Source organism: Eubalaena glacialis, chromosome 4 (assembly GCF_028564815.1).
Source record: "Eubalaena glacialis isolate mEubGla1 chromosome 4, mEubGla1.1.hap2.+ XY, whole genome shotgun sequence".
Lineage (NCBI taxonomy): Eukaryota > Metazoa > Chordata > Mammalia > Artiodactyla > Balaenidae > Eubalaena > Eubalaena glacialis.
The window spans coordinates 11,384,112-11,400,410 of record NC_083719.1 but is presented as its reverse complement, the minus strand read 5'-3'; the positions used below and the strand labels follow the sequence as shown (position 1 = coordinate 11,400,410).

General features: G+C 38.5%; 2 pseudogenes; both read right to left on the bottom strand.

Moving 5' to 3' along the window:
* Positions 1-4,103: 4,103 nt before the first annotated feature.
* Positions 4,104-4,783, bottom strand: LOC133090753 (ATP synthase subunit a-like; annotated as a pseudogene).
* Positions 4,784-5,350: 567 nt separating this feature from the next.
* On the bottom strand, positions 5,351-6,016 carry LOC133090752 (cytochrome c oxidase subunit 2-like; annotated as a pseudogene).
* Positions 6,017-16,299: the final 10,283 nt, after the last annotated feature.

Sequence of the window (16,299 nt, the reverse complement as noted above, 5' to 3'; positions counted from 1 at the left end):
GTTTTCACACAAATGCTACCATCACTAGAAAACTATAAGTTCCTTGGAGGCAGGAATTATGCATTATTTATCCTACTTCCTAACACCTAGCAGCATCTTGTCATGTAATTTATCCTTAATCAATATATGCTAGCTTTAATAGTATTTGTTGAATAACACAGGCTACTATATATGATAAAATCCTGTGAGGACACTTTTTGTGTTCGCAAACGTATCTCAGTCAACCTCAGACAAATCATTTACTAGACAGTTGAAATTAATTTTGAATATAAGCACAGAATTTATATTCACCAATTCCTTAATTAATTGGCTCCCTCAGTCATAAAATATTTATCAAACATTCTTCTTTGCAAGGCATTGTGGAAGGTGTTTGGCATACAAAGATGAATAAGACATAATCCCTGCTTTCAAAGAACTCAGAATCTAGGGGACATCTGTTTTGTGTATGAATGTCATTGCCTGTTACATACTTTACATACGCCACAAGTTTTTAATATCCTTACGTTCTGATCTGAGTAATTTTCTTTTGTAATATTTTCCTTTGATTGCCCCCATAGACTAGCAGCAGCAGAAGACGTAGCTTACCCCTCTATCTTTTCTCTTGTAATTTTCTGTAGGAAAAGAGACAAATTTGAATCTTGGAGGAGATATTCCTTGATTCCTTGGAGAAGATATTCCTTGATAAGATATTCCTTGATAAGATGTTTATGAGACAAATAGCAATTAATAGTGCCAGGGTAGACTTTGGTTGGCTACATGGTGCACTGCCCAGATGCCCCCTCACAACCATGGCATCCATTTCTCCAGTTTCTGAGACTGATGCTTGCCAAAGATTCAGATCTGAGTCCCTCTTGAGGACTTGCCCTCAGCCGAAGGAGCTGCCTCTTCTAAGGTTATGCCCCACCCCCAGGGGAAGCTTATGTCCAGTGACTGTGAGAAGATAAAAATTCTGTCTCCTTTTGTCAATGGGAAACAACTCTCAGGACCCTCCTAGTTCCATAGCTCTCCCTAATATCAGTTGAGTCCTTTGTTGTGACTTAATCTCAAAGGATAACTACTATCCTTTAAAAGCTTGAAAAAGCCATACTGTTAGGCATGGGGGGCATGAATTAGCAGTTCTTGCATACTTCCTCGGTAGATAAGAAGTTTCAGTCTTCTGTTACTAGATTCACATTCTAGTGCTTTTTTTAAACTATATTTACAATACAGGGGGCCTGGGAGGATTTTGGGGTTTAGTGACAAGAGTAGGAGGGTAGAATGTGGAGGGCTATAAGGGCATTTTCTTGTGTGAAAGAGGGTGTATGGTGTGTGTATTTACTGTGCTGTGTTGTAATTAGTATATATAGAGAGTGTAAGGCTGCAATTACAACGTTGGTTCCTATTAAGATAATGGTAAAATTTGATCATGAGAAGGACGATTTAACTACGAACAGTTCTCTGATCAGATTAATCGTTGTGGGTAAGGCTAAATTTGTTAGGCTTGCTAACAGTCACCAAGTGGCTATTAGTGGGAGGAGGGTTTGTAGGCCTCGGGCTAAGATTATTGTTCGGCTATGGACTCGTAATTTGCGTTTGCTAGGCAGAATAGTGTAGATGATGTGAGGCCATGGGAGATTATTAAAGAGGTGATTCCTATGTAACTTCAAGGAGTCTGGATGAGAATAGCTGCAATGACAAGTGCTGTATGGCTGACAGAAGAATACGTGATAAGTGATTTTAGGTCTGTTTGGTGTAGACAGATTGAACTGGTTATGATTATTCTCATAAGGAAAGCATAAGAAAAGGGTATGCTATGAATTCTGTATTGCTGTAATTCGTAGCATGCCGTAGCCCCCGAGTTTTAGTAATACGGCTGCAAGGACTAGCCTGCGATGGGGGCTTCTATATGTGCTTTGGGTAGTCAAAGGTGGAGGCCATAGAGGTGTATTTTTACCATAAAAGCTATTATGCAGGCTAGTCATATGAAGACATTGGATCAGGAGTTGGGTAATGTTTGGGTTCAGTATTGGAGTACTAAGAAATTTAGAGACCCCGTAGTGTTTTGGATATATACTAATGCTACTAGAAGTGGGAGTGATCTGACTAGTGTACAGAATAGAAAATAGAGCCCTGCATTGAGCCGTTCTGTTTGGTTACCTCATCAAGTGATGACGATGAGTGTAGGAACTAGTGTAGCCTTGAATATAATGTAAAATAAAATTAGTTCTTTGGTGGTAAATGTTATGATTAAAAATGTTTGTAATATGATTAGTATAGTAGTGTATAGCTTTTTAGGGTTAGTGATTCTTTGAGCAGGTGAGATTGACTGGCTATTAATATTAGTGGTAGGAGTCATATTGTTAAGATCAATAGCGGTACAGATAAGGAGTCGGAAAAGAACATTAATGAGAAATTAAGGCTATTATCATTAAACTGATTAAGGAGAAGCAGGCTTCTGAGGCTAACTAGCAGGTATGGGCTGTAGCATTAATTCAAATTGTATTATATTTTGATAATAAAGTCAGGGGTATTAGTATAATCGTAGGAACAATAAATTTTAGCATTGGAGGAGGTTAAGGTTTTGCACGTAGTCGGTGCCATATATATTTGGTCCTATTACTAACAAGGATAATCCGAGTGTGGCTTCACAGGCTGTGGACACTAACAGGATGACTGGTATTATGCTGGCTAAGGTGAAGTGTGAGTTTAGGATCATTACAGTTGCCATGATGAATAGTGATAACATCATGCCTCCTAGACGTAATAGTGAGGCTATTAAGTGGGATTGATGTATTAGCAGTCCTACAAGGGATACTGCAAAAGCTATAATAATATTTATGTATACTAAAGGCACTTGGTAATTAGGAGTTTAGTCATACTCTAATGAGTTGAATTCATTTGTTTTATTTTAAATTAAATACCATATTCAGTTCATTCTAGTCCTTTTGGAGTTCATTCATAGGCTAGACTAATTGCCAATAATGAGATTAGGAGCAGAGCTATGGTGAGTATTGTTTTTAGATTATTTGTTTGAGTTGCTCAGGGGAGGGGAAGTAGGAGGGCAATTTCTAGGTCGAAGAGAAGAAATGTGATTGCTACTAGGAAAAATTTTATAGAAAAATGCAGGCGGGCAGATCCTATGGGGGTCAAACGCACATTCTTAGGGACTTGCTTTTTCTGTGTAAATATTCAGCTGGGAGAGTCAGAAGGAGATGAGTACAAGCAATGAGGCCAGTGCTGTGTTTGTCAGTAGGGTCAGTATTAAGTTTATTATTCTTTTTCGGGCTATACGGAAGCTAACTGATTAGAAGTCAGTTGTGCTAATTAATACTAAAAGAATTTTGAGCCTCATCAATAGATAGATATGTAAAGGAATAGTCATACAACATCTACAAAATGCCAGTATCAAGCAGCGGCTTCAAAGCCGAAGTGGTGGTTCGATGTGAAGTGGTATTTTAATTGGCGTAGGAAACAGATAATAAGGAAAGTGGACCCAATGATTACGTGCAGTCAGTGGACTCCTGTGGCCATGAAGAAAGTTGATCCGTATACTCCGTCTGAAATTGTAAATGGAGCTTCATAGTACTCTGAGGCTTGTAGGAGTATAAAATATACACCTATGGCGATTGTAATAAAGAGGGCTTGGAGTACGTGCTTGCGATTTCCTTCCATAAGGCTGTGGTGGACTCAAGTAATACACACGCCAGAGGCTAGTAGCGTGGAAGTGTTGAGGAGCGGTACTTCTAGAGGGTTTAGAGGGCGAATGCCTGTTGGCGCCCAGCACCCTCCTAATTCAGGTGCAGGGGTGAGGCTTGAGCGATAGAAGGCTCAAAAGAAGCCGGTAAAAAAGAGGACTTCTGAGATAATAAAGAGGGCTATCCCATATCGAAGCCCTTTTTCGACGATTGGTGTGTGATGGCCTTGGAAGGTACTCTCTCGAATGACATCTCGCCATCACTGATATATTGTTAGAGTATTAGTTAGTAGGCCTAATATTAATAATATTATCAAGTTGAAGTGGAATCACATGATTAGAGCCGATGTCATTAAGAAGGCTGAAAGGGCTCCTGTAAGAGGTCAAGGACTGGGGTTTACTATGTGGTATGCATGGGTCTGGTGGGTCATTATGTATTGTCATGTAGGTAGAGGCTTACTGGGAGGGTAAACACATAGGCTTGAATTACAGCAATGGCAAATTCGAGGATAGTAAGTAGGATAAGAATGATGAATGTAATAAAAGCTGTAGCAGTGCTGATATTTATTAATGCTAGAGTTGCCCCTCCGATTAGATGAATCAACAAGTTTCCTGCTGTAATATTGGCTGTTAATCGCATGGCTAGTGATACTGGTTGGATAAATAGGCTGATAGTCTTGATAATTACTGGTATAGGGATGAGGGGGTGGGTGTTCCTTGTTGTAGGAAGTGAGCTAAAGATGCTTTTGCTTTGTTACGAAAACCTGTAATCACAGAGCCGGCTCACAGGGGAACTGCTATTCCTACATTTATTGAGAGCTGCGTGGGAGGTGTAAATGAGTGGAGTAGTAGCCCTAGAAGGTTGGTTGACCCAATAAATAGAATGAGTGACATTAGTATTAATGATCAAGCCTGCCCCTTGTGATTGTGGTTGCTTATTATTTGTTTTGATGTGAGTTGGACTAATCATTGTCAAAGAAAAATTATGCGATTATTAATTTGTCGATTTGATGTTGGAAATAAAATACTTGGAAACATAATAATTAAAATAACTACAGGGAGACCTATTATTGTTGGGGTTATGAAAGAGGCAAATAGATTTTCATTCATTTTGTTTCTCAAGGGGTGGACTGTTTTTGCACTTTGGTGTGTGTTGACTCTGGGTTGGAGTAATAAGTGTACTTTGAGACTTTTAGTTGAAATATAATAAATAGTGCTAGAAACATAGATAAAATGGTAATGAATCATGTTGATGTATCTAATTGTGGCATACCATTAAGGAGAGTCTAAGCTCTAGGTCTTTAACTTAAGAGATTAATGCCACCTAGCTTCTTTTTTTCTTTTTTAAATTTTATTTATTTATTTATTTATTTTTGGCTGTGTTGGGTCTTTGTTTCTGTGTGAGGGCTTTCTCTAGTTGTGGCGAGCGGGGGCCACTCTTCATCGCGGTGCACAGGCTTCTCACTATCGCGGCCTCTCTTGTTGTGGAGCACAGGCTCCAGACGCGCAGGCTCAGTAGCTGTGGCTTACGGGCCTAGCCTCTCCACGGCATGTGGGATCTTCCCAGACCAGGGCTCGAACCCGTGTCCCCTGCATTAGCAGGCAGATTCTCAACCACTGCGCTACCAGGGAAGCCCCCCGCCCAGCTTCTTAATGAATTTATAATATTGATGCGGATCATTTTTCAAAGTATTTTAGGGGTACTAGTTTGAGGACAATAGGCATGAAACTGTGGTTTGACCCACAGATCTCTGAACACTGTCTGTAATACAAACCTGGTGGTGTTGATATTAGGGTTGTTTGATTTAGGCGTTCTGGGATTGCGTCTGTTTTTAGGCCTAGGGAAGGTACAGCTCATGAGTGCAATACATCTTCAGAGGAGATTAGTATTCGGATTGTTATTTCTATGGATAACACTGCTCGGTTGTCCGCTTCTAGCAGTCATAACTCCCCTGGTTTTAAGTCTGATGTTGGGATTATATAGGAGTCAAAACTTAAATCTTCATAGTCAGTGTACTCATAACTTCAATGTTACTGGTGACCTATAGTTTTTACAGTAAGAGATGAGTTGTTAATTTCATCTATCATGTAGAGGATTCGCAGTTATGGCAGGGCAATTAAAATCAAAATAATGGCTGGTAAGATCATTCAAATGGTTTCTGCTTCTTGTGCGTCTATTGTGCTGATACATGTTAGCTTAGTTGTTAACATTAGTGAAATGATATAAAGAACCAGAGAACTAATTAAGAAGACAATTACTAGTGTGTGGTTGTGAAAGTGTAGTAATTCTTCCATGATGGGTGATGTTGTGTCTTGAAATCCTAGTTGGAAAGGATATGCCATAGAGATATACAGGATTTCCACCTGTGACTTAACTTTGACAAAGTTACATAAATTTTTACTAATACCTTGTTTATGGAGAAAGACATAGTGGTTATGGTGTTGGATTGAAACCGATAAAAGAGGGTTCAATTCCTTCCTTTCTTGATTATTTTAGATTGACGTAAGTTGGTTCCTCAAATGTGTAATATGGTGGAGGACATCCATTCAACCATTCTAAGTTTGTAGTAGTAAGTTCTACTGCTAGGACTTCTCGTTTGGATGCGAATGCCTCTCAGATAATGAAAATTATCAATATGACAACTGTTAGTGAGATGAATGAGCCTATTGATGAAATAGTATCTCATGTTGTGTAGGCACCTGTGTAGTCAGAGTATCGTCGAGGCATGCTGGATAGACTTAAGAAATGTTGTAGGAAGAAGGTTATGTTGACGCCTACAAACATGATTATGAAGTGAATTTTTGCTCATGTTGAGCTGAGTGTATATCCTGAGAATAGTGGGAATCAGTGTACAAACATTCCTATGATAGCAAAGACAGCTCCCATTGAGAGGACATAGTGAAAATGTGCGACTACACAGTAGGTACGATGAAGGACAAAATCTAATGATGAATTAGCTAGGACAATACCTGTTAGCCTGCCGACTGTGAAAAGGAAGGTGAAACCTAGGGCCCACATCATGGCTGGGGACCATTTAATATTACCCCCATGGAGTGTTGCTATTCAGCTAAACACTTTTACCCTTGTTGGGATAGCAATAATTATAGTGGCTGATGTAAAATGTGCTCGTGTGTCAACGTCTACACCTACTGTGAACATGTGGTGGGCTCATACAATGAACCCTAAGAATCCGATTGATATTATAGCTCACACCATGCCCATATATCCAAAAGACTCTTTTTTTCCTGAGTAATAGGTTACAATGTGTGAAAACATCCCGAAACTGGACAGGATTAAAGTATATACTTCAGGGTGTCCAAAGAATCAGAACAGGTGCTGATACAAGGTTGGATCCCCTCCCCCTGCAGGGTCAAAAAAGGTTGTGTTTAAGTTTCAGTTAGTAATATAGTGACTCTGGCTGCTAGTATGGGGAAGGATAATAGAAGTAATACTGTTGTGATTAATACTGATCGTACAAATAGTGGTGCTTGATACTGGGATATAGCAGGTGGCTTTATATTGATAATAGTGGTAATAAAATTAATAGCCCCTATAGCTGAGGACACGCCAGCTAAATGTAGGGAAAAAATAGTAAGGTCAACTGAAGCCCCTGCATGTGCTAAATTTCTGGCCAAGTGAGGATACACAGTTCAGCCTGTACCTGCACTGGCTTCAACTATTGACGATGCCAGCAATAATAAGAAAGAAGGAGGGAGTAGTCAAAAACTCATGCTATTTATACAGGGGAAAGCCATATCAGATGCTCTGATCATTAGAGGCACCAGCCAATTTCCAAAGCCACCGATTATGATGGGCATGACTATAAAGAAAAATATTACAAACGCATGGGCTGTTACTACCACATTGTAGATTTGGTCGTCTCTGAGCAGTGTTCCGGGCTGGCCTAGTTCAGCATGAATTAGTAGGCTCAGGCCAGTACCTACTATTCTGGCTCAGGCACCAAATAGCAAGTATAAAGTACAGATGTCTTTGTGGTTGGTTGAGAATAATCAGCGGTTTATGAACATAGGTAAAATGGCCTAGTAGGCATTAGACTGTAAATCTAAGACAGAGGTTAAGTCCTCTTTTTACCAAGCCCTGTGGTGAATTGTTCATATTGAATTGCAAATTCAAAGAAGCAGCTTCAATTCTGCTGGGGTGGCGGGAGAAGTAGATTGAAGCCAGTTGACTAGGGTATTTAGCTGTTAACTAATCGTGGGAGATGTATCGCTCCAATCTAGTGAGGATTTAGCTTAATTAAAGTGTTTGATTTGCACTCAATTGTAGGATATAGTCTTGCAATTCTTATTAGGCAGGAATTAAGTAAATTATACTTGCTCAGGGCTCTGAAGGCTTTTGGTCTAGTTTAACCTAAATTCCTATTCCAACACTGGTAGTATTGGTGTGAGGGGCAGGAGTATTGTGGATATTACGGTCATGGTTGGTAGGAGGATTATTTGCTTTGTAGAGTCAAATTGCCATTTTATTTTTATGCTGTTTGTGGAGGGGAACATGGTCAGTGCTGTGGAGTATGTGAGTCGCGTGTAGAAATACAGGCTAAGTAGTGCTGTGATGGCTATTAGTGTGGATAAAATAATGTTATTGTTTTTTGTCATTTATTGGATAATTATTCATTTGGGCATGAATCCTGATAGCGGTGGAAGTCCTCCTATTGATAGCAGGGCGGCTAGGGTAAGGGTTGTGATAATAGGTATCGTTTCATATGTGGGATAGTGATAATGTAGTGGTGGCTGAGCTGGGAATAAATAATACGAATATAGTGAGAGAGTTATTATAATGTAGATTACTAGGTTTAGAGTTGTCATATTTGGGTTGTACAGTAAGATGGCTGTTATTCATCCTATGTGGGTGATTGACGAGTAGACCATGATTTTTTGGAGTTGGGTTTGATTTAACCCACCTCACCCTCCGATTAGAATGGACAACATGGATACGGATAGTATTAGGCTTAGGATGATTGATGGCGAGATTTGGTAAAGGAGTGATAGAGGCGCAAGTTTTTGTCATGTCAACAGGATTAGGCCTGCCGTTAATGGGATGCCTTGTGTTACTTCGGGCACTCAAAAGTGAAATGGGGATAGTCCTAGTTTTATGGCCAGGGCTATTGTTATTACTGTTGATGCTGCTGGGTTGAATATTTTTGTAATGGTTCATTGGCCGGAATAGAGTAAACTAATGATGACTGCTATTATAAGTAATATGGATGTGATGGCTTGTGTTAAGAAATATTTAGTGGAGGCTTCTATGGCTCATGGGTTGGAGTTTTTTATTATAATGGGGATAATGGCTAGCATATTTATTTCAAACCCAATTCAGACTAGTAATCAGTGCGAGCTGGTTATTACAACCATAGTCCCTAAGACGACAGTTGCTGAAATAATGATAGAGATAATGGGGTTTATTAGTACGGGAAGGACATAAACCAACATTTTCGGGGTATGGGCCCATTACCTTATTTAGCTGACCTTACTATAGAATGTGGTGTAATATGGTAGCACGGAGAATTTTGAATTCTCAAGAGTGGGTTCAATTCCTATATTTCTAGAAATAAGTGGGCTTGAACTTCTATTATTTACTCTATCAAAATAACTCTTTTATCAGACATATTCCTTATGTTTGTGGGGGGATGCTTGCCATTATGACGGGTAGTGATACGTGTCATACGCACAGGGCTAGTGTTAAAGGCAGGGAATTTTTTCAGAGAAGGTGTATTAACTGGTCATATAAGAATCGAGGGTAGGATGCTCAAATTCATAGGAAGGATATTGTTAATAACAGTGTTTTGATGATGAAGTTGATTGTATATAGCTCTGGTGTATGTGGGTTATGAAATGCTCCCAGGAACAGGATTTTTGTGAGTATATTTATTATAATGATGTTAGCGTATTCTGCTAAGAAAAACATAGTGAAAGGGCCTGCTGCGTATTCTACATTAAAGCCAGATAAGAGCTCGGTTTCTCCTTCTGTTAGGTTGAACGGGGCTTGGTTGGTCTCTGCTAGGGTAGAAATAAATCATGTTATGGTCAGTGGCCATGATGGGAAGATCAATCATAGTTGCTCTTGTGTTGTAGTGAGGGTTGATAGGGTGAAAAACCCGTTTATTAGGAGTACAGATAAGAGAATAATTGCTAGTGTTACCTCCTATGAGATCGTTTGTGTTACTGCCTGTAGAACCCCAATTAGTGCGTATTTTGAGTTGGAGGCTCATCCGGACCATAAGATAGAGTACATGGCTGGACTTGATACGGCTAGTATAAATAGCACCCCTAGGTTTATGTTAATGAGGGGGTATGGCATGGGTAGGGGAATTCATATTGTTAGGGCTAGAGTCAGAACTAGGATCGATGTGATGATGAATATGGAGGTGGAAGATGTAGCTGGTCGTAGTGGTTCTTTAATGAATAGTTTGATTGCGTCGGCAATGGGTTGAAGTAGGCCATGTGGTCCTACAATGTTGGGTCCTTTTTGGAGTTGTATGTAGCTTAGGATTTTTCGTTCTCCTAATGTTAAAAATGCTATGGCTAAAAGAATAGGAATAACAAGCATTAGGATATTCATTATAAACATTTTGTTAGGGAAAGGGTTTGAACCTCTGGCTATAAAGGCTTAAGTTTTACGCAATTACTGGGCTCTGCCACCCTAACTAAACCCTGGTATCGGGTGGTTATTTTGTGTTTGCTTATTAAGTTGAGATTATATCATTAATTGCTTTAAAGGCGCTTGTTTAAAGTGGGCCTTATTTCTCTTGTCCTTTCGTACTGGGAGAAATACATAATAGAAACTGACCTGGATTGCTCTGATCTGAACTCAGATCACGTAGGACTTTAATCATTGAACAAATGAAATTTTAATAGCGGTTACACCATTGGGATGGCCTGATCCAACATTGAGGTCATAAACACTATTGTCGATATGCACTCTAGAATAGGATTGCGCTGTTATCCCTAGGATAACTTGTCCGTTGATCAACTTTTTGGATCAATAAGTGATACTATGTTTTGATTAGTATTTAAGGGTCTAAGCTTTAATCACTCAGAGGGTTTTTTGTGTTCCGAGGTCACCCCAACCAAAATTGTCAATCCATGTGAAATCTTGTTATCCCTTGGTGGTTTAATCTTTTTTTTTTTTTTTTTGGATTAACTAATTGAAGCTCTGTAGGGTCTTCTCGTCTAATTTTGTCACCCCCCTGCCTCTTCACCGGGAGGTCAATTTCGCTGCTTAAAAGTAAGAGACAGTAAAACCCTCCTGTGGCCATTCATAGAAGTCCTTATTTAGAGAACAAATCATTATGCTACCTTTGCAGGGTCAGGATACCTCGGTCGTTTAACAGTCGTCACTGGGCTGGCGGTGCCTCTAATACTAGTGATGCTAGAGGTGATGTTTTTGGTAAACAGGTGGGGTTTCTGTTTGCCAAGTTCCTTTTACTCTTTTTAATCTTTCCTTGGCTGCACACCTGTGTTGGATTAACAGTATGTTTAATAGATAGCCCAGTGTTAGGCTTTATTTATTTACTATTAATTATCAGTATATTATTAGTTGCTGATGTAAACTTGTGCAAGGAGAAATATTTCTTGCTACTCATATCAACAGTATTGCTTCTATAATTTTATAGATTAGTCCAGTAATAAGACTAGGAGTTAATTTATTTAATATTGCTATTAAGATATATTTATTGTTGAGCTTGAACGTTTTCTTATTTGGTGGCTGCTTTTAAGCCAACTATGGTGCTGTTTGTTTTTACTCTCTAATTAAGGTTATACCCATCTCTAAAAAGCTGTACCTTTTTAGACTAACGTTTAAAGATACATTGAAACTTGTAAGCGGTTCTTAGTATTGTTCAACGTTGAACTGAAATTCTTTTTCTGGACAACTAGCTATCACCAGGCTCGTTAGGCTTGTCACCACTACTTATAAATCTCCTCACTATTTTCACATAGATGAGTTCGTTCTAGTAACTGTTCATAAGTAGCTCGTCTGGTTTCGGGTGGTTTAACTTAAGTTCTCTTTGTTAAAATTTTGCTAGTTAAATCATTATGCAAATGGTACAAGGGGTAAGCTTTGCTTTTTGTTACTTTTAATGTTTCATCATTCCCTTACGGTACTTTCTCTATAGCGCCATTAGTATTTAAATTTCTATCCTCTATACTTTAAATGTTAGGTGAATGTTTTATTTGATTGGCTCGTGCTAGTATGATGGGAGGGGTGTGGGCTACATTTAGTTCAAGGCATTCATAGGCTATGAAATCTAGGTGTAAACTAGGTGCTTTATTTAAGCTATGCTTTGGTTTATCCAAGCACACCTTCCAGTATGCTTACCTTGTTATGACTTATCTCCTCTTATATGATCGACTAGTATCTGTCAGTAAGTTGTGGTTTTTGTCATAATACTCGAGGAGGGTGACAGGCAGTGTGTTCTATTTCTCTCACTGCCTACCCTTATTTCCTTCACTCCCTCTCTCATATGTTGCTCCCAAGAACACTCCTTAATAAAATTCCTCCATGCAAATCTCCATTGCAGAGTTTATTCCTGAGGAATCCCAATGACAGCACTTTGTTCTCTCTGGTATTTTTTTAAAGCTTTTCTATATCAGCTCACTATTATTTCTACTTAATCATAGTTAATAATAGTCCATTATTCTACTTTACAATATGTATCCTCGCTGCAAAGTAAGCATTGAGAATACATGTTCTTCTATAATTTATATACTTTACTCCGTTGTATATTTTTGATTCAGTACTTCCTCTTAGTTCACTGACTAATCCTATGGGAAACGTTTTATCTGATTTGTGCTTTTCTGAAAAACCCCAGTTTATTATAGTACCATTATATTATCTATTAAGATTATCTATCATTTTCTAATAAATGTAGGGTTCAAGTTTCTTCCATTTTATCCTATAAAGCAGATTTTTAAAATTCATGCAGAGATATTACTCTTCTGCTTCAGTGCAGGTTTCATTAAAGGCATAAATCAAAAATGTCTTTTTGCAAGATAGAGCAAATCAGGATTCAAGTAAGTAACTAAAATATTGCATTTGGGAAAGCTGAAAAGTTTCCTATCCATTTTCTTGATCAATTTCAACATACCAGAATGGCCTCTTCCAATTTCCAGTTTTACGCACTACCTTTTTTATGTGTCTTTCTATCCATGCAGTTAAGATCTATTGAACATCTATCTTGTTGCACAAGATGCATGATTACCCAGGCCCCCCAAACACATGATGCTGGTAACAGCAAAGTTTGTTATGATAACTTACAAAGAGAGAATAAAATATAGAATCTCTCATAGTTGTTCCCCAGGGGCGTGTCTGTGCCAGCAGCCTCAAGAAAGCACCCCAAGAGGGAGAATATCACTCCCAATCTGAGCTCCATTTTTGTGCATTGATTTGAAAGGGGTGTATTAGTTTGCTGGGACTATCCTAACAACCAAGTATCATGGAACGTGTAGCTTATCCAGGTAGCTTAAACAACAGAAATGTGTTTTCCTACAATTCTGGAGGCTAGCAGTCTGAGATTATGGTGTCATCAGGGTTGGTTTCTTCTGAGGCCTCTCTCCCTGGTTTTCACATGGCAGTCTTCCTCTGGTGTCTTCACATGGTCTTATCTCTGTTCGTGTTTATGTCCTAGTCTCCTCTTCTTAGAGTGACACCAGTCAACACAATACTGATGGAGAAGAACAAAATTGGAGGACTGACGCTACCCAAAGTCAAGGCATACTATAAAACTACTGTACTCAAGACAGTGCGGTATTGTAAAAAGGATAGAAAAATAGATTAATGGAACAGAAAAGAGATCCCAGAGTAGACCCTTATAAATATAGTCAACTGATCTTTGACAAAGAAGCAATGCAATACAATGGAACAAAAATAAAAATAGACTTTTCAACAAATTGTGCTATAACTACTGGATATCCACATGCAAAAAGAAAAATCTAGACAGAGACCTTACACCCATCACAAAACTTATTTAAAATAGATCATAGACCTAAGTATAAAATGGAAAACTATAAAAATCCTAGGAGATGACATAGGAGAGAGCCTAGATGACCTTGGGTATATCAATGACTTTTTAGATTTAATACCAAAGGCATTATCCTTGAAAGAAATAATTGATAAGCTGGATTCATTAAAATGAAAAACTTCTGCTCTGTAAAAGACATTTCAAGAGAGTAAGCAGGCAAGCTGCAGACAATCTACAGACAGAAAATGCTTGCAAAGACTTATTTGGTAAAGGACTGCTATTCAAAATATACAAGGAACACTTAAAATTCAACAATCAGAAAACGCTCAACCTTGTTAAAAAATGGGCCAAAGACTTTAACGGACACCTCACCAAAGAAGAGATACGGTTGGTAGATAAGCATATGAAAAGATGCTTAACATCATAGGTCATCAGGGAAATGCAAATTAAAATTAGATGCCACTATACATTTATTAGAATGGCCAAACTCCAGAACACTGAAAACGCGAATTGCTGGCAAGAATGTGGAGCAAGAGGAACTCTCATTATTGCTGGTGGGAATGCAAAATGGTACAGCCATGTTGAACTATGGAGGCAGTAAATGTACCAGCGGTCACCAGGGGTTGGGGGAAAGGAAGACATTAATAGGTGGAGCACAAAAGAATCTTAGGGCAGTGAAAATGCTTTGTATGATACCATAATAATGGATATATGCCATTATACATTGGTCCAACCAATAGATGTACCACACCAAGAGTGAACCACACCAAGAGTGAATAATGTAAACTATGGACTTTGGATGATTATGATGTGTCACTGTAGATTTAGTAATTGTACAAAAGTGCCTCTCCAGCGGGGCATGTTGACAATGGGGGAGGTTATTCATGTGTGGGAACAGGAGTAAATGGGAAATCTTTGTACCTTCCTCTCAATTTTGCTGGGAATCTAAAACTGCTCCAAAAAAAAGTTCTCAAATATAAGCCCTCTCTTACTGTCCCTCCCTGCCCCCCACCCCACCAGGTGAAAATAGAGGTAGAAAAAACTAAGCTAAATCCAGCGGAAAAGTTAGAATAAAATATACATAAAATGCATACCATACAAAATGTGTGTATTTCTTAGAGGTGTGCTGCGTGTTTATTTCTGAGTTTCATAACAATCAATGGAAACAGGACTAGGCCATCTATTGTATAATACATAATATTCACAATTATAACTATAATTTTGATATTCCTAATAAATATCTGAGTGTAATTATTCTGCACTGAAAATTGAGGAGCAAAAGAAGTAAAATGCAACTCTTTGGATTTTAATCATCATTTTTTTTTTCCCATAGAGGTTTTGATTACTCTCTGGGAAAAAAATTCTACTTTACAAACTACCCTTTTATTCTTTCATCTTCTTTGCTCCACATTCCTTTTCTTGCTTTTCCTTATTTCCCTCCATTTCTACTCACTAGTAAAGGACCAAAAAGATTAGAGAGGCAAGGTCAGCACTGGAAAATATTTGGTCAGGATTAATTGGGGAGAATAATCTTAATTACAATTTTTGTCTTCTCCAAAATATATTTGGATACACGACATTTCAAGCCATTCATCAGCTAAAAATGCCTCAGTAGTTAATGAACTTGCCTATCAGATATATTAATTAGGATTCACATATCACTTATTTATCAGTGCATGCAAACACTAAGAGAAGTTTTTGTATCATAAACAGCAATTATTTACTAGCAAATTTATAAATGTATCATTAGCATATTTTCAAAAAAATCTTTGAATATGTGCTAACTGGTTTCCCAAAGGCTAAGCACCAAATTTTACCTCCAAAACTTACTGGATTTTAGTTTCAATAGTCAGTTCTTTATTGCAAATCATTTATAAAAAAATGTATGTTTACCAAATGCCAATCCCGGACAACCAGACAGGAGAAGGGTGGCCAGAGTGGTAGTTGCTAGAACATGAAGACAAATTAGCTGTTACAGTGCCAATAATATAAATTGCTCTTGGCCATGTTGAAGTTCCTCTTCTAGTCTATCAGTGTGGGCAGTGAGGTGCTAATGACGCCCCGAGGAGCTGCGAGGAGGCAGCTGGTCACAAAAATTGGACATGTACTAATTTAATATAAATTTTAGTGACCTGGAAGATTCTCAGAGATCCACTGTGGAGTGATGAGTTGAATAGGAAATTGGATACTAAAGCACGTAAATTAAACAGTACAAAAATGTCCCTTCTCTTTCTGAGACATATATTAAAGCAGGTAATTATTTTTAATGGTCTGTAAAAACAGTGAAAAAAGTCTTTGGTTGAGCAGCTGAAAGGAGTTCTTCACTCATTAACCCTTTCTAGCTCTAGCTGTATTGATGACTCCTTCTCTCTTTCGCTCCCTCTTCCCCTTTCTTTCCCATTAAGGTTGCAGTTTTAGGGTAGGCACCCAGGGGACATGTTATGTTACAGAGTAGTTGATAAAGAGCTTCAGGAAGGGTTCGCTCCATGCTCTCCTGTCACCAAGGATGCAGGAAAATGTTGAGATGTTACAATAAAAAGCTGGTGGTTTGAAGAGAGTCACCCTAAGAGAATGGACCTTGGCCAAATTTCCACACACACTCATTCACTATTAGGTGTGGATCAGTGGGCTAACTTGAATTCTTGA